General features: G+C 48.6%; 1 protein-coding gene across 2 annotated transcripts in view; it reads left to right on the top strand.

The window, feature by feature from the left end:
- LOC140385893 (uncharacterized) overlaps nt 1–24878 on the top strand; it is a 102424-nt gene that overhangs the window by 36178 nt on the left and 41368 nt on the right. The window contains exon 2 of one of the 2 annotated variants that reach the window (XM_072468516.1): nt 8189–8264. The exons of the other annotated variant lie outside the window; for it this stretch is intronic. The gene's annotated coding sequence lies outside the window, so the exon portion shown is untranslated. The remainder of the gene's footprint in view (nt 1–8188; nt 8265–24878) is intronic. 2 annotated transcript variants of the gene reach the window in all.

The following is a 24878-nucleotide window of genomic DNA, read 5'->3' as shown; positions in this document are numbered from 1 at the left end:
CCTTGGTTTACTGAGCCTTTCCATACACTGTGTCATATTTTGTGGGATGGGGACTATCGTAACCTCTCCTGAGTTCTGTCTTTTCGTGCTTTTTTGAATTCCTAAGCAGCTACGCTTCCCACTGATTACTTCACCTCTTGGTTCCCTGACTTTCCCTTCCCCTGGAGGAGGGCGTAGAAGGATGGGTGAGTAAATTTGCAGATGACACTAAAGTCGGTGGAGTTGTGGACAGTGCGGAAGGATGTTACAAGTTACAGAGGGACATAGATAAGCTGCAGCGCTGGGCTGAGAGGTGGCAAATGGAGTTTAATGCAGGAAAGTGTGAAGTGATTCATTTTGGCAGGAATAACAGGAAGACAGAGTACTGGGCTAATGGTAAGATTCTTGGCAGTGTGGATGAGCAGAGAGATCTCGGTGTCCATGTACATAGATCCCTGAAAGTCGCCACCCAGGTTCAGAGGGTTGTTAAGAAGGCGTATGGTGTGTTAGCTTTTATTGGTAGAGGGATTGAGTTTCGGAGCCATGAGGTCATGTTGCAGCTGTACAAAACTCTGGTGCGGACGCATTTGGAATATTGCGTGCAATTCTGGTCGCCGCATTATAGGAAGGATGTGGAAGCATTGGAAAGGGTGCAGAGGAGATTTGCCAGAATGTTGCCTGGTATGGAGGGAAGATCTTATGAGGAAAGGCTGAGGGACTTGAGGCTGTTTTCGTTAGAGAGAAGAAGGTTAAGAGGTGACTTAATTGAGGTATACAAGATGATCAGAGGATTGGATAGGGTGGACAATGAGAGCCTTTTTCCTCGGATGGTGATGCCTAGCACAACGGGACATAGCTTTAAATTGAGGGGAGCCCCGGTGTTTAGGACTATTGTGGAGGAGGTGTTGTTGTTCATTCTTACTGATTGTGGTCTGTTGGTCAGAAAATCGAGGATCCAGTTGCAGAGTGGGGAGCCAAGTCCTAGGTTTTGGAGCTTTGATATGAGCTTGGCTGGGATTATGGTGTTGAAGGCGGAGCTGTAGTCAATAAATAGGAGTCTGATGTAGGAGTCCTTGTTTTCAAGATGCTCTATCGATGAGTGTAGGGCCGGGGAAATGGCGTCTGATGTGGACCGGTTGCAGCGGTATGCGAATTGCAGTGGATCAAGGCGTTCTGGGAGTACGGAGGTGATGCGCTTCATGATCAACCTCTCGAAGCACTTCATTACGACTGAAGTCAGGGCCACTGGACGGTAGTCATTGAGGCACGTTGCCTGGTTTTTCTTTGGTACCGGTATGATGGTGGTCTTCTTGAAGCAGGTGGGAACCTCGGAGTGGAGTAGGGACAGGTTAAAGATGTCTGCGAATACCTCTGCCAGCTGGTCCGCGCAGGCTCTGAGTGCACGACCAGGGATCCTGTCCGGGCCCGTCGCCTTCCGAGGGTCCACTTTCAGGAAGGCCAATCTGACTTCGGAAGCTGTGATGGTGGGTATGGGTGAATTATGGGCTGCTGGGGCACTCAACGACGGATCTTTGGTTACCTGCTCGAACCGAGCATAGAATGCATTGAGTTCATCGGGGAGGGGTGCGCTGCAGCCAGAGATACTGTTCGGCTTCGCTTTGTAGCCCATTATGTTGTTTAGTCCTTGCCACAACCGCCGAGAGTCTGTCTGTGACTCTAGCTTGGTTTGATATTCTCTCTTGGCATCTCAGATGGCTTTGCGGAGGTCGTACCTGGATTTCTTGCAGAGGTCAGGGTCGTCTGTCTTGAACGCCTTAGATCTGTCCTCCAGTAGGGAGTCAATCTCGCGATTGAGCAATGGTTTCCGGTTGGGGAACGCACGTACAACTTTCTTTGGCACGCAGTCGTCCACACATTTGCTGATGAAGTCTGTGACGGTGGTGGCATACTCATTTAAGTTGGTCGCTGAGTTCTTAAATATGGGCCAGTCCACTGTCTCTAAGCAGTCACGTAAGAACTCTTCTGTCTCCTCGGACCAGCACTGCACAACCTTCTTAGCTGGATTCTCCCGCTTGAGTTTCTGCTTGTATGCCAGGAGAAGGAGCGCCGTCTTATGGTCTGATTTCCCAAAGTGCGGTCGGGGGATGGAACGGTAGGCGCCCTTGATTTTTGAGTAGCAGTGGTCAAGAGTGTTGTCGCCCCTGGTGGGACAGGAGATGTGCTGGTGGAATTTTGGCAGTACACTCTTGAGATTGGCTTTGTTGAAGTCTCTGGCCATGATGAACAAGGCCTCCGGGTGTTCTGTTTCATCGTTGTTTACAACTGTGTATAGTTTGTCCAGCGCCTTCCTCACTTCTGCCTGGGGTGGGATGTAGACTGCTGTGATAATGGCTGAAGTGAACTCACGTGGAAGATAATATGGGTGGCACTTCACGGTCAGGTATTCCAGGTCTGGGGAGCAGTAGGTTGCCAGGGTCGCCACATCCAAGCACCAGGAGGAGTTGATGAGAAGCCCTCCACCCTTCGCTTTGCCTGAGTGGATAGTCAGATGCTCTTTCCTAGGGTAGGAGAGCCAAGTACTCGGGGACATAGGTTTAAAGTGCGTGGGGAAAAGTTTAGAACAGATGTGCGAGGCAAGTTTTTTTACACAGAGTGTGGTAAATATATGGAACGTGCTGCGTGGGGAGGTGGTGGGAGCAGGTACGATAGCGGCATTTAAGGGACATTTAGACAAATATATGAATAGGGTGGGAATGGAAGGATACGGACTCCATAAGTGCAGACGGTTTTAGTTTAAGCAGGTACATTGGTTGGTGCAGGCTTGGAGGGCCGAAGTGCCTGTTTCTGTGCTGTATTGTTCTTTGTTCTTCCATCGGACAGGAGATACAAAAGTCTGAGAACGCGCACTAACAGATTCAAAAGAAGCTTCTTCTCCACTGTTACCAGACTCCTAAATGACCCTGTTTAGGACTGAACTGACCTCTTCACACATCTTCTCTACTGAGTAGTACTACACTCCGTATGCTCACTCTTTGCCTGTGCCTATGTATTTACATTGTGTATTTATGTATGCCCTATGTTTTTTTTTCATGTATGGAATAATCTGTCTGGATTGTACACAGAACAATACTTTTCACTGTACCTTGGTACACGTGACGATAAACAAATCCAATCCAAAAGAGTAGCCATAATCAGATTGAATCGTGGAACAGGCTTGAATAATAGAATCATAATGGTTTACAGCCGTAATAGATAGGCTAGTGAGTCTCCTTCATCTCAGTTGGCAGCAAGGTTGAAATTGGGCTTATGCACTTACCACGGCTCCATCAATAAGATTAAATACATTAAGTACAATTGTCAGCCCCCCCCCACCCGGCGACTAAAAGCATTGGAATACTGTTGAGAGTTCAACTTGGACAGTCAAAAAAAGTACACGGAAAAGACAAACCCATGGACTCTTCCAAGGCTCAGTATGAGCTCTAACCCTGTTCAACTTCTACACAAATGGTGTTCCAAAAACTACCTCCCTAAAATTCATATTTGTCGACATCTGCCTTGCAATTCAAGCCCTCGACTTCGACATCTTGGACCGGACCCTAAAGGTGAATTTGTCAAAACTTGAACAATACTGCAACACATGGTGACTCAAGCCAAACCCTGCAAAAACAGTATCCAGCTTATTTGTCTTTACAGTGCAAAAACCAATAACGAGCTTAACATCCAAATGAATGGCTACAAGTTAAAACACCACCCAACTCCAACATGCCTTGTAGTGACTTTAGATAGGACATTGGCCTTCCGGGAACATCTAAAAACAACTGTATCCAAGGTCATAAACAACTTGATTGCCAAAGTTACCGGCTCGATGTGGGGTGCTGATACCACCACCCTCCGAAACTCAGCACTCACACTCTCATACTCCGTAGTAGAATACTGTGCCCCTGTTTGGTCAAGACCATCATACACACACATACACAGAGTTGACACCCAGCTGAAAGCTACCATGTGTATCATTACTCGGACACCATGTTCAACACCACTCCCTTGGCTTCCTGTCCTGGCAAACATCACTGCTCCACATACCCATCAAATCTCAACAATCCACAAAATGATCGAAAAAGTTTCCAATGCCTCCCACGTGACAGTTCATGCTGATATGTTTACCCAACGTACAACTCTTATCAAGAAAGCCAATCTGGAAAACTTTTCCCGCACAGGACTTCAACCCAAATTCCACCTGGACAAATGAATGCGAATTATTGGACATGACAAGCACCTGGTCTCAAACGCAACCCAACAGCCGCCTGGTTTCAACATTCCAAGGAAAGAGTGATCCACTCTTCACAGGTTCAAAACCGGCCACACCCTCTCCTTGGCCAACCTCCACAGAAGGGGCATTAGTGCCAGCCCCTTACGTGCCGGCGGGAGGGGGCAAACTATGCACCAAACCACGGAAGAATATCCAAACCCAGACTCAGCGGAGGCCTATCCACACTCAACACAGCAGAACTTGCGGAACAAACTGCCTGGCTGAGGGACTTTCTATTCAATAAATAAATGCACACCGAATATTTCAGTATGAGATGCAGAAAATGCTAAATCATTCCTATGTTAATAGAACTGTCATCAACTTCAAATGGAAAAACAAAAGAAATATTTACGCTGACCTTATGTATACTACAATTTACTCTGCTTATTAAAGCTAACAGCAGCTACAACTATACGTATACACTCCTTTAATACAGATATGTGGCTTAGCTCTATTTTATTTCTTTAATTTTAATAAATGCAACTGCTGTTAAAAAAACTTTATTATGAAGAAAACCTTACAGCTACCAATAAATTGTAAAAGTATTTTAAGGTAGATGAGGAATATAAATTAAATACTCACCAACCAATCGCTCCGCTCTTGGTCTCGCTTCATCCTGTGTCCTTGTATTTCCAGGTTCTGCTCTCAGTCGCACTCCTTCCCGATCCTTATACTTCCCAAGTCCGCGCTCTGTCTCGCTCTTTCTCATGCCCTTTTATCTCACTGGCTCTGTTCTTGGTCTCGCTCTTACTTGCACCCTTATACTTCCTGCCTCCTCTCATGGCCTCACTCTTTCTTGCATTCTTTTATCCCCCAGGGTCTGCTCTCTTTCTCATGTTCTTTTATTTCCAAGGCACTGCTCTCAGTCTTTCTTTTTCCTGCGCCTTTTTATTCTCTCCGCTCTGCTCACAGTCTCACAAACTCCGCTCTCATTCTCGAACAAAATGTCTCGTGGGCCACAGCCCTGATTGCCCACCACTGGTTTACAGGAAGGCCATTTGGCCGATTGTGAACATGCCAGCTCTGCAAAAGTAACTCATCTGGTTAAAATCCGTTCCTTCTCCGTGTAACGCTGCAATCTTGTTCTCTTTTTACGGGTTCGATCGAATCTACCTCCACCACCGTCTCTCTGACAGTGCATTCCATATGCTAATCACTGACTGCATAAAATGAAATGAAAATGTAAATCGCTTATTGTCACAAGTAGGCTTCAAATGAAGTTACGGTGAAAAGCCCCTAGTCGCCACATTCCGGCAACTGTTCGGGGAGGCAGGTACGGGAATCGAACCGTGCTGCTGGCCTGCCTTGGTCTGCTTTCAAAGCCAGCGATTTAGCCCAGTGTGCTAAACCAGCCTAATCCTCATGTCACTGTTGCTTCTTTTGCCAAGCACTTTAAATGGGTGTCCTCCGGTTCTAGATCCTTTTGCCAAGGCCAAATGGCCTACTCTCATCCTATCTAACATGACAAAAATGTGAGAAATGATGTGTGAAAGACTACTGGCGTGCTTTTCCCATTGCATTGCGTCCAGCACCGATCCCATAGCAGAAAAGGCTAAAAATGGCTTTTGTGCTAGGCGCCGTGCGCGATGCACCCAGTGCGATCTGGATCATGCCCTCACTGAGTGTGTCCAGATAAACATGTTTAAATGAGTAATTCGGCTCATTTAAATATACGCAGTCTGTTTGAGGCCACAGCCTCTCGGCTCCCGGTATTCACCAGCCGCGCCGGCCAGGCCTCAAAGCAGTACTGATATAACGGAGACCAAATGTGATGGCCACGCTGGGGGGCTTGGAGGCCATTGGAGCCCCGAGTCGTCAAGGTCAGACGCCCTGGCAATCAGGCAGTGCCAACCTGGAACTGTGGCAGTGCCAACCTGTCACTGCTGCAATGCCAGGTTGGTCCTGGCAGAGTGCTGGGACTGAGCCCAGGTACCAGCTTGGCACTACCAGGAGCACTGCCAAGGAGAAGGGCCTAAGGGAGGACATGCCCAAGAAAGGGGGCGGTGAAGGATGGGGGGAGTGCAGAGGGGTGGTATGAACGGTAGTGGGGCAAAGGAGGGGGACTGAAAGGGGGAGGGCCTCAAAGGTGGGGGCCCCTCAGAGACTCCATAGCAGGGTATGCTCACTTCGGAGCCTACGAGGATGGATGGGTGTGGGGCCGGATTATCCTCATGCCAGGGTCTTTGCGATTTGGGCACCCTTTAAAAATGGGGCCCCGATTAATGAGGAAATGATCTTGCCGGCGACCTTAGTTGCCCACTGCAGAAAAAATTCCCCAAGCTCCAAAAAAAGTGACTAAGTGTGGGTGAATTGTGATCTGGATCGTGCCCGAATCTATCATTAAGGAGGAAATAGCGGGGCACCTGGAGGGAAATTGTCCCGTTGGGCAGACGCAGCATGGGTTCACAAAGGGTAGGTCATGTCTGACTAATTTGGTAGAATTTTTTGAGGACATTACCAGTGCAGTAGATAACGGGGAGCCAATGGATGTGGCATATCTGGATTTCCAGAAAGCTTTTGACAAGGTGCCACACAAAAGGTTGCTGCATAAACTAAAGATGCATGGCATTGAGGGTAAAGTGGTAGCATGGGTAGAGGACTGATTAACTAACAGAAAGCAGAGAGTGGGGATAAATGGGTGTTTCTCTGGTTGGCAACCTGTAACTAGTGGGGCCCCTCAAGGATCAGTGTTGGGCCCGCAGTTGTTCACAATTTACATAGACGATTTGGAGTTGGTGACCAAGTGCAATGTGTCAAAGTTTGCAGACGACACTAAGATGATTGGTAAAGCAAAAAGGGCAGAGGATACCGGAAGTCTGCAGAAGGATTTGGATAGTTTAGGTGAATGGGCTAGGGTCTGGCAGATGGAATTCAATGTTGCCAAGTGTGAGGCTATCCATTTTGGGAGGAATAACAGCAGAATGGATTATTATTTAAACGGTAAGATGTTAAAACATGCTGCTGTGCAGAGGGACCTGGGTGTGCTGGTGCACGAGTCGCAAAAAGTTGGTGTGCAGGTGCTACAGGTGATTAAGAAGGCTAATCGAGTTTTGTCTTTCATTGCTAGAGGGATGGAGTTCACGACTAGTGAGGTTATGCTGCAATTGTATAGGGTGTTGGTGAGGCCGCATCTGGAGTATTGTGTTCAGTTTTGGTCTCCTTACCTGAGAAAGGACATATTGGCACTGGAGGGAGTGCAGAGGAGATTCACAAGGTTGATCCCAGAGTTGAGGGGATTAGATTATGACGAGAGGTTGAGTAGACTGGGACTGTACTCATTGGAGTTTAGAAGGATGCGGGGGGATCTTATTGAGACATATAAAATTATGAAGGGAATAGATAGGATAGATGCGGGCAGGTTGTTTCCACTGGTCGGGGAAAGCAGAACTAGGGGGCATAGCCTCAAAATAAGGGGAGGTAAATTTAGGACGGAGTGTAGGAGGAACCTCTTCACCCAAAGGGTTGTGAATCTCTGGAATTCCTTGCCCAGTGAAGCAGTTGAGGTTCCTTCTTTAAACGCTTTTAAGAAAAAGATAGATGCCTTTCTAAAGAATAAAGGGATTCGGGGATATGGAGTAAGGGCCGGAGAGTGGAGCTGAGTCCACAAAGATCAGCCATGATCTCATTAAATGGCGGAGCGGGCTCGAGGGGCCAGGTGGCCTACTCCTGTTCCTAGTTCTTATGTTCAAACACCTGGCGGGAATCACCCCACTAAACCTGCCCAGAATGACTCTTGGGGCTGGATTCTTCGGTGGCACCTGCCGCAAGATCACCATGGACGGGACGCGGCCATGTGAAAGTCCATTGACCTTTGGCGGGAATTTCCGGTCGCCGGGTGGGCGCGGCCAGAGATTCCCGCCCTTAGTCATTTTTTGGTAGAATTGTGTTCTCCGGCTATAATCTGAAAAAAAGACTAAAACTGGACTCAAAATTTTTCAGGGTTCTTGGAAGTGTGGAGCAAGGTGATATGATTCCTTCTGAAGAGGATTAAAGGGATTTTTTTTTCAGTTGACAGGTAATGTAAACCTCTACATCTGACTATGCAGATGAATAACACTTAAATGTTCACTTCAGTTAGTACAATACAATACCATATTAAAATAATAATAATAATCGCTTATTGTCACACGTAGGCTTCAAATGACGTTACTGTGAAAAGCCCCTAGTCGCCACATTCCAGCACCTGTTCGGGGAGGCCGGTACGGGAATTGAATCCGCCCTACTGGTCTTGTTCTGCATTACAAGCCAGCTGTTTAGCCCACTGTGATCATTGTCCGAGATATAATTTCATAAATGTAAGAAAAGAAAACGAGTGACACTAAGTGGTTGGTGGCTGTAGTTTATCCCAACACTATTGGAGCAGCTTTCGTTTAGATGCTTTCCGTTAACTATATAATTCTGTAGAATTATTAGATAATGATGGTGTAAAGTATTAGAACTTTTATCCTAGCAATTTACATACTTTTACAAATACTGTCATTTAAATTCAAAATCCAGACACTGAGTGAAGACAATTCCCTAAGAAAGGATTTGTAGGAAGCCAAAGTTTTATTTTCTAATCTTCTGACCTGATTTAACCTAACAATGAAAAGATAATAATATTCAGACGACACTAACTTTTCTCAGTTCAAAACGTCGGGCAGAACGGTAGCACAGTGGTTGGCACAGTTGCATCACATCTCCAGGGTCCCAGGTTCGATTCCCAGCTTGGGTCACTGTCTGTGTGGAGTCTGCACATTCTCCCCATGTCTGCGTGGGTTTCCTCCGGATGCTCCGGTTTCCTCCCACAGTCTAAAGATGTGCAAGTTAGGTGGATTGGCCATGATAAATTGCCCTTAGTGTCCAAAACAAAAGGTGAGTTGGGGCTACTGGGTTACAGGGATAGGGTGGAGGCATGAGCTTAAGTAGGGTTCTCTTTCTAAGAGCTGGTGCGAACTCCATGTGCCGAATGGCCTCCTGCACTGCAAATTCTATGAAATATTCTTTTATGATGTGTAAAAAGCAACATTGTTCCTGCATATTTAGGAGAGTTTTCTTTCTGTATTCTGTTCACACTCTGGCTAAGTGTATTATATTAAACCCCTGTGGTTTTATTTCAGATTATTTAAAATTAAATATTGCCTATTCAGAGTACTTAGATGTAGGCTGACACATCAGTGCAGCAGTGAGGGAGTGTTATATTGTCAGAGCTGCTGTCTTTTGGATGATATGTTAATTTGAGGGCCAGTCTGCTTGTTCAGGTAAGTACAAAGGATTTCTTTAAAAAGCTGGAAGTTCTCCTTGTGCCATTTGCTATTTGCTCACAAATTGGTTGTGTTTTTATCTTTTACTGTTGATTGCACTTCAAAAGGTAATTAACTGACTGAAACACAGTCAAATGTCCCGATGATGTAAGTTCTCTGCTCCAGTCCTTTCTGTCTTTTCTCTCATCCCCCTATTACTCTTTTTTAGGACTGTTCTTGGTGAGTAGAAGACTTAGAGGAGATTTGATAAAGATGTTCAAAATCATGAGGGGGCTGAACAGAGTAAACAGGGAGAAACTTTTCCCACTTGTAAAAGAATGAAAGGTCACAGATTTAAAATGATTTACAAAAGAAGCAAATGTGATGTGAGAAAAATCTTTTTCACGCAGCAAGTGGTTGGGGTCTGGAATGGGCTGCCTGGAAGTGTGGTGGAGGCAGGTTTGATCGAGGCAGTCAAGAGGGCGTTAGATGATTACTTCAATGGAAACAATGTGCAGGAGAATGATGCTAAGTGACACGATGGGCCAAATGGTGTCCTGTGCTGTATCAATCCTTTTTCCCTGTTCTTTCTCATTCTCTTTTTTTCCTCCTCAATCTCCTCTTTCCTGTCTTTCCCTGTCCTCTTCCTTCCTACCATCTTTTATTTCGACCCTGCCCCAATCCACCTCTCCTGGTTTGCCAAACATGATTTTCCTTTCAGAAATCAGTGCGGATCTGTTTAATCGTTTGATGATTTTTCAAGTGCCCTGTTAATCTTGTCCCTAATAATAGATTCTAGCGGGAGGTGGTATTTGCACTATGGGGAGGTGATATTTGCACTATGTTAATATTTTCCTTGTTATGTACATTGTTTATTTTGTTACTGTTATAATGCCAAAGAAATACCTCAATAAAATGTTTATCAAAAAAAAATAGATTTTAGCACTTTGTCTACGACTGATGTTTGACTAACTGGCCTATAGTTTCAGAAATATAAACAAAATGCTGGAATTACTCTGCATCTTTGGAGAAGAACAGAGTTTACAACTAAGTTGATGATCCTTCATCAGAACTGTCCCTGTAGACTTCCTGTTTTTTTTCTCTTTCTCCTTTCTCCACTGTTAGGAGAGAAGTAAATTACTGGATGTGGGCGTCACCGACTGGGCCGGCATTTGTTGCTCATCCTAAGTTGCCCTTGAGAAGGTGGCGGTGGTGAGCTGCCTACTTGAACCTCTGGCGGGTTTCCAACATTTTGGCTCCCGCCAGATTCTCTGCATTCTCCCGCCACCAAATATGCCGCAGGCAGGTTGGGAGAATTTGTTTAATGTCTCTACCATTTCCACATTCCCCATTATAATTTGCGTGTCCAAGTTTATTTTCAGTAATCTCTTCCTACTTGCATACCGATAGAAACATGTACAATCGGCGCAATTCAGCCACCGCATTGCGCCTGGTATGCAGCTGGGCACAACGGGTGAAGCGTGGGCAAGACCCAAATTGGGCTTCGGGCCGGATGCCAAGCCACCTGACTCGTGGCGCCCGGCGCAGTTTGGATCACGTCCTCACTCCAGATAATGATAATGGCTCATTTAAATATCCCAACGCCACATTCACCTGGCTCCCAAGAATCACTGGCTGCACTGGCAACGCCTGAACTGGCGATAACAGAAAAACACTCATCAGCTCCTCGTGGTTAAAAATGGGAATAAGAAGCAACACGTTTTTTTCCTTCTGCGTCAAATTTTCACTTATATCAAATTCATACGAGACTGCTTAGAGACAATATTTAAGAACTCAGTGACCAACTTAAATGAGTATGCCACCACCATCCCAGACTTAATCAGCAAATGTGTGGACGACTGCGTGCCAAAGAAAGTTGCGTTCCCCAACTGAAAACCGTGGCTCATTCGCGTGATTGACTCCCTACTGAAGGACAGGTCTGAGGCGTTCAAGTCAGGCGACCCTGACCTCGGCAAGAAATCCAGGTACGACCTCCGCAAAGCCATCCGAGATGCCAGAAGTGGATATCAGACCAAGCTAGAGTCACAGACTAGCGTTAGAGACTCTCGTTGGTTGTAGCAAGGCCTAAACAACACAACGGGCTACACAGCGAAACCGAGCAGCCGTGCACCCCTCCCCGATGAACTCAATTTATTCTATGCTCGGTTTGAGCAGGAAACCAATGGTCCGCTATAGAATGCCCCAGTAGCCCCTAACACACCCATACCCACAATCACAGCTTCCAAAGTGAGATCGGCCTTCCTGAAAGTGAACCCTCGAAGGCGACGGCTCCGGACAGGATCCCTGGTCATGCACTCAGCCTGCGTGGACCAGCTGACAGATGTGTTTGCGGACATCTTTAACCTGTCCCTACTCCGTTCCGAGGTCCCCACCTGCTTCAAGAAGACCCCATCATACCAGTGCCAAAGAAGAACCAGGCAATGTGCCTCAATGATTACTGTCCGGTGGCCCTGACTTCAGTCGTAATGAAGTGCTTCGAGAGGTTGGTCATGAAGTGCATCACCTCCATAAGCCCAGAATGCCTTGATCCACTACAATTCGCATACTGCCACAACCAGTCCACAGCAGACGTCATCTCCCTGGCCCTACACTCATCCCGAGTGCATCTCTACAACAAGGACTCCGACAAGGACTGGAACCAATGTCCTAGGGGGAGTGTTTGCTTGTGCTGTTGGGGAGGGTTTAAACTAATGTGACAGGGGGGTGGGAACCGATGCAGGAAGTGGGAGGGAAGTAAAATGAGGTCAGAAACAAAAGGCAATAAGGGGGAAAGTGTAAGGCAGAGATGCTAAGTCAAAAATCAAAAAGGGCCACATTACAGGGTACAGTGACTGAGGAGAGCTCAGTGACTAGGCCTAGTAATATTAAATGGAATACGATGGGAAGTAAAAACATAAATGGAAAGCGAAGCAGCAGGTTATTACATGAAGATATTGGTTCAACAATAAGGAAAATTAGGAGAAAAGTTAAAAGGAAAATAACTTAGGAGAGGTTACTGATAGAGGTGTTAAGATTCAAAACGGAGTATATAAGCCAACTTAAAGTTACTTTACCTGAATGCTCGTAGTATTCGGAATAAGGTAAATGAGTTGATGGCGCAAATCATCGTGAATGACTATGATTTAGTGGCCATTACTGAAACATGGTTAAAGGATAGTCACGACTGGGAGTTAAATATCCACGGGTATTAAACTATTCGGAAGGACAGAGTGGATGGTAAGGGAGATGGTGTAGCTCTGTTATTTAAGGATGACATCTGGGCAGCAGTAAGGGATGACATCGGTGCTATGGAGGATAAGGTTGAATCCATTTGGGTGGAAATCAGGAATTGCACGGCGAAAATCACTGATAGGAGTAGCCTACAGGCCACCAAATAGTAACATTATGGTGGGACGGGCAATAAACAAAGAAATAACTGATGCATGAAGAAATGGCACAGCAGTTATCATGAGGAATTTTAATGTACATGTTGATTGGTTTAACCAGGTCGGTCAAGGCAGCCTCAGGAGGAGTTGATAGAATATATCCGCGATAGTTTCCTAGAACAGTATGTAATGGAACCTACGAGGGAACAAGTGGTCCTAGATCTGGTCCTGTGTAATGAGACAGAATTGATTAATGATCTCATGGTTAGGGATCCTCTTGGAAGGAGCGATCACAATATGGTGGAATTTAAAATACAGATGGAGGGTGAGAAGGTAAAATTAAACACGAGTGTTTTGTGCTTAAACAAAGGAGATTACAATGGGATGAGAGAAGAGCTAGCTAAGATAGACTGGGAGCAAAGACTTTATGGTGAAAAATTGAGAAACAGTGGAGAACTTTCCAAGCGATTTTTCACAGTGCTCAGCAATAGGTTATACCAACAAAAAGGAAGGACGGTAGAAAGAGGGAAAATCGACCATGGATATCTGAGGAAATAAGGGAGAGTATCAAATTGAAGGAAAAAGTATACAAAGTGGCAAAGATTAGTGGGAAACTAGAGGAAGCTACGAAAAAAAGCTATAAAGAGTAAGATAGATTATGAGAGTAAACTTGCTCAGAATATAAAAACAGATAGTAAAAGTTTCTACAAATATATAAAACAAAAAAGAGTGGCTAAGGTAAATTGGTCTTTTAGAGGATGGGAAGGGAGATTTAACAATAGGAGATGAGGAAATGGCTGAGGAACTGAACAGGTTTTTGGGTCGGTCTTCACAGTGTAAGACACAAATAACATGCCAGTGACTGATGGAAATGAGGCTAAGATAGGTGAGAATCTTGAGACGATTGATATCACTAAGGAGGTAGTGATGGGCAAGCTAATGGGGCGAAAGGTAGACAAGTCTCCTGGCCCTGATGGAATGCATCTCAGAGTACTAAAAGAGATGGCTAGGGAAATTGCAAATGCACTCATGATAATTTACCAAAATTCAATAGACTCTGGGGTGTTCCTGACGGATTGGAAATTAGCAAACGTGACACCGCTGTTTAAAAAAGGAGGTAGGCAGAAAACGGGTAATTATAGGCCCGTTGGCTTAACTTCGGTAGTAGGGAACATGCTGAAATCTATCATCAAGGAGGAAATAGCAAGGCATCTGGATGGAAATTGTCTCATTGGACAGACGCAGCATGGGTTCATAAAGGGCAGGTTGTGCCCAACTAATTTAGTGGAATGTTTTGAGGACATTACCAGAACGGTAGACAATGGGGAGCCAATGGATGTGGTATATCTGGATTTCAAGCAAGCTTTTGACCAGGTGCCACACAAAAGGTTGCTGCATAAGGTAATGATGCATGGTGTTAAGGGTAAAGTAATAGCATGGATAGAGGATTGGTTAATAGAAAGCAAAGAGTGGACTTCCGGGTGCGGCGATGACCAGCTGAGTCGCACGTTTCGGCAGCTCCCGGTGAAACGGACTTTTGGGCTCTTGATAGGAGCCCCAACGGCAATTTTGACGGCTAAAAACACTGTGCGGTAAACCAGAAGGGAATCCCCCCTGGATACGGATGAAAAAAGGAGGAGAAAGTGGCCGGATTGCAGTGGATCCTTTAGAACAGCGACAAGGAAGGCAAGCAAAAACCAAGATGGCGTCGGAAGGTGGCAGTTTAACATGGGGCCCTGAACAACAAGAGTTCTTGAAATGCTGTGTGGAAGAGCTCAAAAAGGAAATGAAGAAAGAGCTGTTGACCCCGATACTACAGGCGATCGAAGGGCTAAAGGAGGAACAAAAGACCCAGGAGCGGGAGCTTCGGGTCGTGAAGGCAAGGGCAGCCGAGAATGAGGACGACATACAGGGCCTGGTGGTGAAGACGGAGACGCATGAGGCACCATCAGAAAAGATGTGTGGAAGGGTTGGAGGCACTGGAGAACAACGCAAGGAGGAACAACCTGAGGATTCTTGGTCTTCCTGAAGGTGCGGAGGGAGCGGACGTCGGGGCATATGTGAGCACGATGCTGCACTCGTTAATGGGAGCGGAGGTCCCGGCGGGTCCGTTGGAGGTGGAGGGAGCATACCGTGTGATGGCGCGAGGACCGAGAGCAGGAGAAATTCCCAGAGCCATAGTGGTGAGATTCCTCCGTTTTAAGGATAGAGAAATGGTCCTTCGATGGGCAAAGAAAACTCGGAGCAGTAAATGGGAGAACGCGGTGATCCGCGTTTATCAAGACTGGAGTGCGGAGGTGGCGAGAATGAGGGCGAGCTTTAATCGGGCCAAGGCGGTGCTTCATAAAAAGAAGATAAAATTTGGAATGCTGCAACCGGCAAGACTGTGGGTCACATATCGAGGGAGGCACCACTACTTTGAGACGGCGGATGAAGCGTGGACTTTTATTGTGGAAGAAAAACTGGAATGAGCGGGTTATTAAAAAGAACATTTGAACAAAGTGGTGGGGCGAATGTGGGGGGCGAAGAGGGGGGTTAAAAAGGGGGGAAAGAGGAGTTTTATGTACTAATCCTGCGATGTGGTAACTTTTCTCTCTTCCACAGGTGGTGATGGGGGGAGGTGGAGGAGATGGGGCGTTGGCTATTGGGGGCGGGGCCAAGGGAGAAGCGCGGGCTTGGTTCCCGCGCTATGATAATCATGGCGGGAATAGAGAAGCAGGAAGGAGGGGGCGTCGCACGGTGCGAGCCGAGGTCGGCCAGAGTTTGCTGACTTCTGGGAGCAACATGGGGGGAGTAATTACGCTAGCGGGGGATCTAGCCGGGGGGGGGGGGGGGGGGAGGGGGGAATTATTGGGTTGCTGGGGAGAGGGGGGAGCTGGTATGGGAGGGGATGGGCGGGGGGGGCACCGCCTGGGGGAGATACAGCTGCGTGGGAACCGGGTGAGGAGCTGGAAAAAGGGGATGGCTAATCGACAAGGGGGGGTAGGAAGCCCCCCAACCCGGCTGATCACGTGGAACGTGAGAGGGCTGAACGGGCCGATAAAGAGGGCACGGGTACTCGCACACCTTAAGAAACTTAAGGCAGATGTGGTTATGTTACAGGAAACGCACCTGAAACTGATAGACCAGGTTAGGCTACGCAAAGGATGGGTGGGGCAGGTGTTCCATTCGGGGCTAGATGCGAAAAACAGTGGGGTGGCTATATTAGTGGGGAAGCGGGTAATGTTCGAGGCAAAGACTATAGTGGCGGATAACGGGGGCAGATACGTGATGGTGAGTGGCAAACTACAGGGGGAGACGGTGGTTTTGGTAAACGTATATGCCCCGAACTGGGATGATGCCAATTTTATGAGGCGGATGCTAGGACGCATTCCGGACCTAGAGATGGGAAAGCTGATAATGGGGGGAGATTTTACTACGGTGTTGGAACCAGGGCTGGATAGGTCGAAGTCCAGGACTGTAAGGAGGCCGGCAGCAGCCAAGGTACTTAAAGATTTTATGGAGCAGATGGGAGGTGTAGACCCGTGGAGATTTAGCAGACCTAGGAGTAAGGAATTCTCGTTTGTCTCCTATGTCCATAAAGTCTACTCGCGAATAGACTTTTTTGTGCTGGAAAGGGCGTTGATCCCGAAGGTGAGGGGAACGGAGTATACGGCTATAGCCATTTCGGATCACGCTCCACACTGGGTAGACTTGGAGATAGGGGAGGAAACAGGAGGGCGCCCACCCTGGAGAATGGACATGGGACGAATGGCAGATGAGGGGGTGTGTCTAAGGGTCAGGGGGTGCATTGAAAAGTACTTGGAACTCAATGATAATGGGGAGGTCCAGGTGGGAGTGGTCTGGGAGGCGCTGAAGGCGGTGGTTAGAGGGGAGCTGATATCAATAAGGGCACATAAAGGGAAGCAGGAGAGTAAGGAACGTGAGTGGTTGCTGCAAGAACGTTTGAGGATGGACAGGCAATATGCGGAAGCACCGGAGGAGGGACTGTACAGGGAAAGGCAAAGGCTACATGTAGAATTTGACTTGCTGACTACGGGCACTGCAGAGGCACAATGGAGGAACGCACAGGGTGTACAGTACGAATATGGGGAGAAGGCGAGCAGGTTGCTGGCACACCAATTGAGGAAAAGGGGAGCAGCGAGGGAAATAGGGGGAGTGAGGGATGAGGAAGGAGAGATGGAGCGGGGAGCGGAGAGAGTGAATGGAGTGTTCAAGACATTTTATAAAAAATTATATGAAGCTCAACCCCCGGATGGGAGGGAGAGAATGATGGGCTTCTTGGATCGGCTGGAATTTCCCAAGGTGGAAGAGCAGGAAAGGGTGGGACTGGGAGCACAGATCGAGGTAGAAGAAGTGGTGAAAGGAATTAGGAGCATGCAGGCGGGAAAGGCCCTGGGACCGGATGGATTCCCAGTCGAATTCTATAGAAAATATGTGGACTTGCTCGCCCCGGTATTGACGAGGACCTTTAATGAGGCAAAGGAAAGGGGACAACTGCCCCCGACTATGTCTGAAGCAACGATATCGCTTCTCTTAAAGAAGGAAAAGGACCCGCTACAATGCGGGTCCTTTCGACCTATTTCCCTCCTAAATATAGATGCCAAGATCCTGGCCAAGGTAATGGCAATGAGAATAGAGGAATGTGTCCCGGGGGTGGTCCACGAGGACCAAACTGGGTTTGTGAAGGGGAGACAGCTGAACATGAATATACGGAGGCTGTTAGGGGTAATGATGATGGCCCCACCAGAGGGGGAAACGGAGATAGTAGTGGCGATGGATGCCGAGAAAGCATTTGATAGAGTGGAGTGGGATTATTTGTGGGAGGTGTTGAGGAGATTTGGTTTTGGAGAGGGGTATGTTAGATGGGTGCAGCTGTTGTATAGGGCCCCGATGGCGAGCGTGGTCACGAATGGACGGGGATCTGCATATTTTCGGCTCCATAGAGAGACAAGGCAGGGATGCCCTCTGTCCCCATTATTGTTTGCACTGGCGATTGAGCCCCTGGCGATAGCGTTGAGGGGTTCCAAGAAGTGGAGGGGAGTACTTAGAGGAGGAGAAGAACACCGGGTATCTTTGTATGCGGACGATTTGCTACTATACGTGGCAGACCTGGCGGAGGGGATGCCAGAAATAATGCGGCTACTTGGGGAGTTTGGGGATTTTTCAGGGTATAAATTGAACATGGGGAAAAGTGAGTTGTTTGTGGTGCATCCAGGGGAGCAGAGTAGAGAAATAGAGGACCTACCGTTGAGGAAGGTAACAAGGGACTTTCGTTACCTGGGGATCCAGATAGCCAAGAATTGGGGCACATTGCATAGATTAAATTTAACGCGGTTGGTGGAACAAATGGAGGAGGATTTCAAGAGATGGGATATGGTATCCCTGTCACTGGCAGGGAGGGTGCAGGCGGTTAAGATGGTGGTCCTCCCGAGATTCCTCTTTGTGTTTCAGTGCCTGCCGGTGGTGATCACGAAGGCTTTTTAAAAAAGGATTGAAAAGAGCATCATGGGTTTTGTGTGGGCCGGGAAGACCCCGAGAGTGAGGAAGGGATTCTTACAGCGTAGCAGGGATAGGGGGGGGCTGGCACTACCGAGCCTAAGTGAGTATTATTGGGCCGCTAATATTTCAATGGTAAGTAAGTGGATGGGGGAGGAGGAGGGAGCGGCGTGGAAGAGATTCGAGAGGGCGTCCTGTAGGGGGACTAGCCTACAGGCTATGGTGACAGCCCCATTGCCGTTCTCACCGAGGAACTACACCACAAGCCCGGTGGTGGTGGCTACACTGAAGATTTCGGGACAGTGGAGATGGCATAGGGGAAAGACTGGAGCCTTGGGGGGGGGGGTCCCCGATAAGAAACAACCATAGGTTTGCCCCGGGGGGAATGGATGGGGGATATGGAATGTGGCAAAGAGCAGGAATAACGCAACTGAAAAATCTGTTTGTGGATGGGAAGTTCGCGAGTCTGGGAGCGCTGACCGAGAAATATGGGTTGCCCCAAGGGAATGCATTCAGGTATATGCAACTGAGGGCTTTTGCGAGGCAACAGGTGAGGGAATTCCCGCAGCTCCCGACACAAGAGGTGCAGGACAGAGTGATCTCAAAGACATGGGTGGGGGATGGTAAGGTGTCAGATATATATAGGGAAATGAGGGACGAAGGGGAGACTATGGTAGATGAACTAAAAGGGAAATGGGAAGAAGAGCTGGGGGAGGAGATCGAGGAGGGGATGTGGGCAGATGCCCTAAGCAGGGTAAACCCGTCGTCCTCGTGTGCCAGGCTAAGCCTGATTCAGTTTAAGGTATTACACAGGGCGCATATGACTGGAGCACGGCTCAGTAAATTTTTTGGGGTGGAGGATAGGTGTGCGAGGTGCTCGAGAAGCCCAGCGAATCATACCCATATGTTTTGGTCATGCCCGGCACTACAGGGGTTTTGGATGGGGGTGACAAAGGTGCTTTCAAAAGTAGTGGGGGTCGGGCGAACCAAGCTGGGGGTTGGCTATATTTGGGGTTGCACAATAGCCGGGAGTGCAGGAGGCGAGAGAGGCTGATGTTTTGGCCTTTGCGTCCCTAGTAGCCCGGCGCAGGATATTGTTAATGTGGAAAGAAGCCAAGCCCCCGTGGGTGGAGACCTGGATAAATGACATGGCAGGGTTTATAAAGCTAGAGCGGATTAAGTTTGTTCTAAGGGGGTCGGCTCAAGGGTTCACCAGGCGGTGGCAACCGTTCGTCGAATACCTCGCAGAAAGATAGATGGAATGGAAAAAAGAAGGCAGCAGCAGCAGCCCAGGATCGGGGCGGGGGGAGGGTAGGGGGGGAGGGGGAGGGGGAGGAGGAACCAGAAGGACTCTCAGGGTTATTAATATATACTGTATAATATGTATAAGTCGTTGCGACAGAGAATTATATATTGGACTGTTAAATTATATTTTTGGAGAGTGTTACTTGTGATAAGGCAGTTGCCAATTAGGGTTAGTTTTCATTTTTGTTATTTATTATTTATTCATTTTTTGTTTATAAAATAGGTCATTGTTATTTGTGTTGTTATAATATTGTGTAAAGGATGCACAATGTACTGTGTTGGTTGACGAAAAATTTTCAATAAAATATTTATTAAAAAAAAGAAAGCAAAGAGTGGGGATTAATGGATGTTTCTCTGGTTGGCAACCAGTAGCTAGTGGTGTCTCTCAGGGATCAGTGTTGGGCCCACAATTGTTCACAATTTACATAGATGACTTGGAGTTGGGGACCAAGTGTAATGGGCGGGATTCTCCACCCCCACGCCGAAGTGGCCGCGCCGTCGTGAACGCCGTTGAGGTTCACAACGGCGCGGAACGGCCCCGGTCCCGACCGATTCAGGCCCTGACAATGGGCCAGTATCGGGGCCGCATCATCTACCCGCGCCAGGCCTTGTCGCCCGCGTAAAAGCGACGGCGCATAGATGACGCGGCCGGCGCCGCATAACGTACGTCATCCGCGCATGCGTGGTTGCCGTCCTGTCCAAATCCGCCCCGCAAGAAGATGGGGGGCGGATCTTGCGGGGCGGCGGAAGGAAGAAGGTCCTCCTTCAGAGAGGACGGCACGACGATCGGTGGGCACCGATCGCGGGCCACCCCACATTTAAGTTACCCCCCGGTTCAGGATCCCCCCTCGCCCCCCCACAGGCCGCCCCCCCAGCGTTCACGCACCGCCCACGACTGTAGCGACCAGGTGTGGACGGCGCTGGGGGGAACCCGCCGTTTTGGCCTGGCCGCTCGGCCCATCCGGGCCTCAGAATTGCGGGGGTGCCGGAGAATCGCCATTTTCGGTGTCTCCGGCGATTCTCCGGCCTGTGAAACTCGACCGGGCCGTTCCCGCCGCTTGGGAGAATTGCGGGAGGGCGTCGGACCGGCGTCCCCGGACATTTTGGCGGCCCAGGCGATTCTCCAAACCGGCGTGGGAGTGGAGAATCGCACCCTATGTGTCCAAGTTTGCAGACGACACTAAGATGAGTGGTAAAGCAAAAAGTGCAGAGGATACAGGAAGTCTGCAGAGGGATTTGGATAGTTTAAGTGGTGGGCCCTGATCGCGGGCCAGGCCACCGTGGGGGCACCCCCTGGGGCCAGATCGCCCCGCGCCCCCCCAGGACTCCGGAGCCTGCCCGCGCCACCTTGTCCCGCCGTTCAAAAGGTGGTTTAATCCACGCTGGCGGGACAGGCATTCGAGCAGCGGGACTTCAGCCCATCGCGGGCCGGAGAATCGGCAGGGGTGGGCCCGCCGACCGGCGCGGTGCGATTCCCGCCCCAGCCGACCAGCGCGGCGCGATTCCCGCCCCCGCCGAATCTCTGGTGGCGGAGACTTCGGGATGCGGCAGGGGCGGGATTCACGCCAGCCCCCGGCGATTCTCCGACCTGGCGTGGGGTCGGAGAATTCCGCCCTATACTCCTGTTGAGGCCTAACTAGTGCTTAATAAAAAAAATTTCATAACTTCCTAAACTCTATAAAGCCCAGGAATCCCATATGCCATTTTACCACTTTCTTGAGCTGCCCTGACACCTACGATGTTCATATTTAGCCCCAGGTCTTTCTGTTCCTGCACTGTCTTTGGAATTGCTCTGTTTGGTTTATTTACCTCTCCTCATTCTTCCTAATTGCATTTTTCAGCATTAAATTTTATCTCCCATATGTCTGATCTGTTTAGGTCTTTTTGAAATCTGCATTTATTTTTCTCACTGTTTACAATACTTCCAGGCGTGGAGACATTTTCAGAATTTAAAATTGCATCCTGCACACCCAGGTCATAAGGAAAGATAAAGAAAACCATTGTCATAGCATGGACCCCTGGTGAACATCACTGGATACTCTCTCCAGTCAACTGTTTGCCACTACTTTTTGTCTCCTGTCATTCAAACAACTTTCTATCCATGCTAACGCTGTCCCTTTTATTCCAGTCAGTCCCAAATGCTGCCTCCACTGCCCCCGCACCCTCAAGGCCAACACCACCACTGGGTTCAAGGAGTTCCTGGCCGGCGAGAATGGCAGAGGCGCTGTTAGCAATGTCCTTAAGCTTGCTCCCCTACAAGAAGCTGCCTCTGCTCCAAAAAAGCCCTCTTGACCAGCTGCGTCTTCCTCGCCCACACAAACCCAGAGATCAACCTTTTTAAAGAACGTCTTCAGGACAAAGATTGGGAGCTTCTGAAATACAATCAGGAACCTCAGCAGCACCGTAATCTTTACTGTCTGCACCCATTCCGCCAGCGACAGCAGCAGCATATCCCTCCTCCTGAAGTCCCCCTTCATCTGCTCCATCAGCTGAGTCAAATTCAACTTGTGCAGCTGCGCCCAACCACGCATCGCCTGAATGCCCAGATATCTAAAACTCACCCCCACTACCTTAAACGGCAGCTCTCCGAACCTCTTCTCCTGCCCTTTGGTCTCAATCATGAACACCTTGCTCTTTCCCAATGGATCAGAAATGTATTACAACAGGTCGTCAGCGTACGGAGTTGCCAAGTGGACTCTTATTGGTAGAGACATTGCCATGGAGAATGCAACAATTAAATGATGACTCAGAGTTAACAACCAAGCTTTCTTTAAACTTAAACAAGTACAGTTGGCTGATTAGTCAAGGCATTGCCCTTAGAAGTGAACCCGGTATTCTCCGGGGCTTCTGCAATTCTCCTCCTCCACTGGGGGCAATTCCCAATGGCGAGGTTCAATTGTGCTATTAAAAATCGAGAAACAGGCACTGTGGCTGATGAAGGAGAGAGAGGAGGTAGAACACGGAGAGGCGTGACCTAGGGCTGCCGGCCTGGACAGTGGCCGGGAGGTGACCAGAGAACGGGCCGTGGGGCCAGGGTCACCCCGCACGAAACTGGTGCTGTGTCCAGGTATGGAGACCACCAACCACGCCCAGGGACTTCTGCTCTGCCACGGTGTGGGGCTGCAGGTCCGGCAGTCCCCCTCCAGTCTTTTCCTGCTCCTGGTGGCCTTTTTCTGGGGTGGGGGGGAACAGAAAACAAAGTGTTAGACGTTCCGAAGCATGTGGCCCGGGAGGATGGGTAGCTGGGCTTCAGTGGTCTGGGCACCCGGCCATGGTGGCCGATATGGGTACCTGTCGGACAGGGTGGGGGATTCGGATGCACTCCAGGTCATACAATCATAGAAATTACAGTGCAGAAGGAGGATATTCGGCCCATCAAGTCTGCACCGGCCCTTGGAAAGAGGACCCTACTTAAGCCCACACCTCCACCCTATCCCCGTAACCCAGTAACCCCAACTAACCTTTTTTGTTTGGACACTAAAGGCAATTTAGCGTGGCCAATCCACCTAACCTGTTGAAATGTTGAAGAAAACCAGAGCACCCAGAGGAAACCCACGCAGATACGGGGAGAACATGCAGATTCTGCGCAGTCACCCAAGCCTGGAGTCGAACCTGGGACCCTGGAGCTGTGAAGCAACAGTGGTAACCACTGTGCTACCGTGACGCCCTGTGGGTGGGGTGGGGGTAGGGTTACAGGTGTGTGTGGGACGGGGGTTGGTGTCAGGGGCACAGTGCTGCCTACTCTCCCTGGCTGCCCTGAAGAGGTTGTGCAGTTTTTTCTGGCACTGCTGGCCGGATGGTGTTGCTTGTGGTGCTTACAGTCTCTGCCCCCTGCACCCAGGCACGGTGATTAGAGGTGGCTGGTAGCCTCCTTCCTGGGCCGGGGTACAGGGTGGCCCGCCTATCCTCCATGGTGTCCGGTAGCATCTCAAGCTCGGCGTCCTTGAACCTCGGTACACTCTCCTTGCTGTCCTCTTGTTGGTTGGGACGGTGCGTGTGGGGAGCAAAGTGTGTATATGGGGCTGCAGCTTGTCAGCTTCATGAGTGTCAATCGCGAAAGTGGCACCATTTCTCATTGTAATCGATTGTGTTCCACGTGGCACTGGTGCTAGCCCCTCAATGGGCGCTGAATCGGTCCAGGTGCGGCGCCAGCTTTGCTGTCGTAGAAGTTCGGGAATCCTGCCCCGGCATCAACACTTAGTCTCAGGAAAGGAGAATTCTGCCAAATGTATGCACATGTTCATTATGTCTGCAAAGATGAAATGAAAATAAAATAACAATAGTCGGTAGCCTTGCAGGACACAGCTCTTCAAGCAGCCATCCAAGTATTTTTTACATGTTGAGAGAGTTTCTGGCTGCGCATTATTTTTCTTTCTTTCTCCCACAGGCAGTGGGTTCCAGGTCCCTCCCACCCTCTGGGTGAAAAGTGTTTCCTCATTACCCCTCTAATCCTTCTATCAGGATGAGGGTTTGAGGGTTTCCGCAGCAAATTACCTGAAACAGGGGTGGATTCCAACAATGTTTTAGAGTTGAAATAAGTGATGTTAGTGATGACAGGATATGTAGTAGGAAGCTCTTCTCATGGTCAAATTTGACACAAAGTTTATGAACAACCAGGCTCAACCTCAGTTAATTATCAGGGAAAGGAAAGGAGCTGGTAGCTGGGCACTGGAGTTTGTAGAAAGACCAAGTACAATGGCGTGGCCTTCTCAATATTCAATTAGAGGAAATTTCTTCTTCCAGTACTGAATATCGAACAAGCAGTCTGGTAACTTAGTAGGAGGAGTGGTTGAGTTGTTAGAAGTGCTGGTGAAGTAGAGCTGGGTGTCAGTAGCATTCATGTAAAACCTGATATTGTGCTTTCAGGTGATGTGATTGAGCGGCATATGCAGATGAGAAATAGGCAGAAGCCAAAGATAGATCCTTGGGGAACATCCAAAGTAATGCTGTGGGGGCAAAAAGAGAAATGCTGCGGGGATTCCTTGGCTATTCATTGCTTTTGATTTGGAAAAAGATTCCAGTGTCCCTGCTAGTGTTTTGGGCCAGGGTTTAGAGAGCGCCAAAATATATCATGGTTATCACCTGACCCACAACTTTTACTAGATTGTGGCATGGGAGCACACGGCCCACTCTACAGGTGTGGTGCAGCAGAAATCTAAAAGTATATTTTAAAGCAAAACAATGTTTATTCTATGAACTTAGTTAACCTTTTTAAAA

This window comes from Scyliorhinus torazame, chromosome 11 (genome assembly GCF_047496885.1).
Source record: "Scyliorhinus torazame isolate Kashiwa2021f chromosome 11, sScyTor2.1, whole genome shotgun sequence".
Classification (NCBI taxonomy): Eukaryota; Metazoa; Chordata; class Chondrichthyes; order Carcharhiniformes; family Scyliorhinidae; genus Scyliorhinus; species Scyliorhinus torazame.
Note: the sequence above shows the minus strand (reverse complement) of the source record. Positions and strands in the feature narration are given on the sequence as shown.